Raw genomic sequence first — 4670 nt, 5'->3', positions numbered from 1 at the left:
CGCCACGCGATTTGGTGTAAAACCTCTAGCTGCATAATTAATGAGCTCAACATCGTGCGACGGCGAATTTACCTGCTACATTCTGCGGCGGAAGTCCCTCCAACTTAGCTGCCCCATCACGGGACTTAGGCCCAGAGTGGTAAGTCCCGGCCTCTGTCTCTATGTATAAAACTTAGGACCCTGTATGGCGGGACCTGGGTTTTATAAACACTTTCGCAACCTAACTTGCCACCTTTAGCAATTTGTATACATATATTCTAGATCTCTCTATTCCTATACCCTCGTTTAGAATTATATCCTTTAGTTTATATTGTCTCTTGTTGTTCTTTCTATCAAAATGTAGCACAGCCATGTATCCACCCATTCTACCAACCTATGTCCTCTTGAAGTTCAACAATATCCTCCTCAAAGTTCACAATGCCTCCAAATTTTGTGTCATCTGCGAATTTTACAGTTGTGCCCTGTGCAGTCCCGTGGCCTAAGACATTAATATCAAGAAAATCCTCCAACTGCTCTCTGCATCCTGTTACTCAATCAACCTCACATCCATGCCACTACTTATATTCCATAGGCCTCAACTTTGCTGACAAGCCTATTGTGTGACATTTTATCAAATGCTATTTGGAGTCCATTTACACCACATCAATGTTACTATCCTCATCTGCCTCCCTGTTACGCCATCAAAAACTGTATCAAGTTAGTTAAACACGATTTGCCCTTAACAAATCCATGCTAGATTTCCTTAATTAATGCACTCTTGTTCAAGCGACCGTTAATTTTGTCCTGGGTTATCATTTCTGAAAGCTCCCCCATCACCAAGGTTGAAGTTGCAGGTTTATTCTTACAACCTTTTTTAAACAAGGGTGTGGCAATTGCAATTCTCCAATCTTCTAGCACCATCCACGTATCTGAGAAGTTTATGGTCAGTACCTCTGCAATTTCTGCACTTACTTCCCTCAGCATCCTCGGATGCATCCCATCCAGTTCTGGTGACTAATTAATTTTATGTATAACCAGTCTTACCTCCCCTTTGGCAATTCATAGCCCGTCCAGTATCTGAATTACCTCCTTTTTTATTATGACTTTGGCAGCAACTTCTTCTTTGGTAAAGATAGATCAAAGTACTCACTTAGTACCTCAGCTATGCCACCTGCCTCCATATGTGGCCATTTTTAGTGACCAAAGAGTCTCACACCTTCTCTTACCACCATTTTACTATTTATATGCTTATTGAGGACTTTTGGATTCCCCTTTACGTTAGTTCCGAGTCTCATCTCATACCCTCTCTCTCTGTCTCTCTTATTTTCTTATTAGCTTCCCCTCAGAACATTCTATAGTCAAAAGCAAAAAACTGCAGATGCTGGAAATCCAAAACAAAAACAAAAATAAAAATGCCTGGAAAATCTCAGCAGGTCTGACAGCATCTGCGGGGAGGAATACAGTTAATGTTTCGAGTCCATATGGTCATACGGACTCGAAACATTCTATAGTCAACCTGGTTGTCAGTTATATTAGCAAGCTCACATCTGTCTGTACCCTTTTTCTGCTTCATCTGTTGCACACCACCACCTTCTCAAGGGCAGTTAGGGATGGGCAATAAATGCTAGCCTAAAAACATCTAAAAATCTGGAATCCTGTGCTCTCCCATATGATGCCATTCTTCACTGTTTCCTGAGTCAAATTCAGTTCCTGCATGATTGCCTACACCTCCCCCAGCCACTTCACCTTTAAGAGGTCCTGGTCAATTTTAAACAGTGTAGTCCTGTGTTACCTGGTGCGAGCAAGTTACAACTTTGAACAACCAGCTAACAGCAGCATGGTTAGTGCTGACAGCAATCAGCAATCGTTCGAATGAGCAGGCAGTGTGACGTTGGCGTGCAGTAACCTGGCAGAGCAAACACCCACGAGAGACTGCCAATTTTGAATTAATTGAAATCAGTGAATAGAGAGTTGGACAGGGTCTATGGCAGGTGCGTGATCCGCTCTGACAGGTTATTGCCCATGTAGCAAAGATGAAAATTTATTCCCTTCAATCGTCACAAACATCAAATTATTTTGAGCTTTCTGATAATCAACACAGTTCAGAAAATGTTCCTTTTTATTAGCGTACATAATAATTGATTTATCGAAACGAGAGGCAGAAATGTTTTCAAATAATTAAGTAGGACCTGCATTAATAGAGAAGTTCATCAGAAATTATGGTTCTTACCTCATGTTCTACTCTATCTCTGCTTTTCTCTGGTCAGCTTGAGAGCAGTGCAGTAATTTATCTCACAAACTTCTATTTAAGTAATCTCACTGGAGGCAGTACATTGATTTTTGACATATATTAACTGGAAATTGTTTTATTGGTTTGATTGGTTTAATGATTAAAGCATTTCCAGTTGCAACATCATGAAGGGTCAACCAGTGCAATTTATGGAGGATCACAATAAAAATTGAAAGGCTGGCTTCAGCTCAAGGTCTTAATGACATGCAGATTGGTATCAATTAACCACAATTTACATAAGAGGGTGCTGCAACCCTCTGATAATTGGCCTCTTTCTGAGCGCTAAACTTTTATGATCAAAATTAATGTGATTTTTATTCCAGGCCACAAGACATAAAATTATATTTATTTCACTGTGGATTTGCTAGTAAGAAGCTGTCCAATAATTAGTATAGTTTTGATGTTTCTTTTGGTAGAAGCTGCTGCTCCCTTAAGACAGACATTTTGCCACCGTCTTGTTTTCAGTGATAAAAGCAAAATACTGCAGATGCCTGAAATCTGAAATAAAAACAGAAAATGCTGGAAAAACTCAGCAGGTCTGGCAGCGTCTGGAGAGAGAAACAGAATTAATGTTTCGAGTCCATATGACCCTTCTTCAGAGCTCTGAAGAAATGCTGCCAGACCTGCTGAGATTTTCCAGCACTTTTTGTTTTTGTTTCGTTTTTCAGGGAGTTCAGTTGAAGATCCTGGACCAGAAGGTATGCAATTACTAGTTTTAAAATTGTGCCGTAAACAATTGTAATCACCGTACCAAACATCAGCCTGAGAGTGAAAAAATATATTTTAAACATTGTAAATCACAAATGCTGAAATTTTTAATTTAAATTTGAAACATTTAAATTAAATTTAGTACAATTTCTTCTCCATATATATATGAGTACAAATTCTTGGTAATTCGGCCTCAAAGAGTAATTATTATGTGGACTGAAGTGGAGACAATTTTTATATCCAATGTCGCCAGTAATTGAAAGCAGCATTTTATTTGGTTAAAAAAACATACTAGGTGGGAAATTCAGGCAGCGCCGCCCGATTCCACACAGTATTTTTCATTGAAATGAGCGCCCGGACCTGCGTCCCCTGTGTGCACCCGAACACCGAGAACTGGCGCAATACTGAAGCCAGGATCCTAAATTTGGATAGTGCAAGTCCTGGCAATGCCTGCGTTGTCCACTCCTGAAAAAAGAAGCATGAAGCTGCAAGATGGTTCCTGCAGAGGCATTATACAAAGGGCCAGGCGTCCTGAGTGCAGTAAGTGCAATTTAAGCAACATTTTCTTAACTTAACTTTGGAAAGTTTCTGAAAGTGATACCAAGTGTGTTTGAGGTGTTTTTGTCAGTGTTGCCTCATCCTCACCGGACGGTGGGGGGGACCTGCCACACCAAAGCTGAAACAGATATTGGGATAGCAGTGACAGTGCCTCTGGAGCTGCAGCACCATGCCCTAAGCCAAGTTGGAGCCAAATCCATCCCTGCTCCTTGACGTTGGCAGAAGGTTGTCTGACAGGCTAGCCAGTGCACCCAGCATCTCTGTGTACATAGTCATTCAGCGCTGTCCCGTGTGCCGCCTCATTGAGGTCCACATCTGAGTTCTTTGCAGCAGTACTTGTCTGCTGGCACCTCGCCCTCCGATAAGCTGACAAATAAAACCAGCCTTTTCCCCTGGCCTGCTTACAGCCCACTTGTGCCCAGTGATTCCTCATGTGCTGATACCAACTCAATGTTATCGTCCAAGTAAGTGCAGTGCCAGTGTCTGAGTGGGTGGGCTGCAAGAGCTAGATCAAGTGATATGGGCGTCTTTATCATTGCTTTGCAGTTGCTCTCTCCCTTTCTCCTTGAGCTGCTGTAGCTGTGCAAGCGATAGTGCTTAGGTGTCCAAAAGCAGCCAAGAGCTTCCACTACAGAAATCTCTATTCCCACATTTCCCTTAACAGGTAGCCTGTCTTTAAGAAAAAGCAGGCTGCCTTTACCACATGGTCTGTAGCAATGCTGCCAGGACCTCTTGCTTTGTGCAGAGCTCTCCAGCAATGTTGAGATGAGGCAACCTGTCCCAGAGGCACAGGAATCATTCAGATGGGATGGGAGGCATTACCCACCTCAACACAACAGGCACAGGCACGCCGCAGATTGCAGCCCCCATGCCTAAAAATTAGGGCACATGAATTTTGCACCCATTATTTCAAACCACATTAAATAACAGACAGACCAAAGGTGAAGTGCCCAAAAGAATATGAAGTAAATTTTTAGACTTCTCCACATAGCCTGTGATCTGGAGGAGCAACTGTCCATTATAGAGACTGCCAATTTTCAATCCCTTGAAATCTGTCTAAATAAGTGGGTGATCCACTCTAACAGATACTATCCATGTGGTGAAGATGAATATTTATCACTTTCAATAATCACAA

The sequence above is a fragment of the Cetorhinus maximus genome, unplaced genomic scaffold (genome assembly GCF_964194155.1).
Source record: "Cetorhinus maximus unplaced genomic scaffold, sCetMax3.hap1.1 HAP1_SCAFFOLD_196, whole genome shotgun sequence".
Taxonomy (NCBI): Eukaryota; Metazoa; Chordata; class Chondrichthyes; order Lamniformes; family Cetorhinidae; genus Cetorhinus; species Cetorhinus maximus.
Note: the sequence above shows the minus strand (reverse complement) of the source record.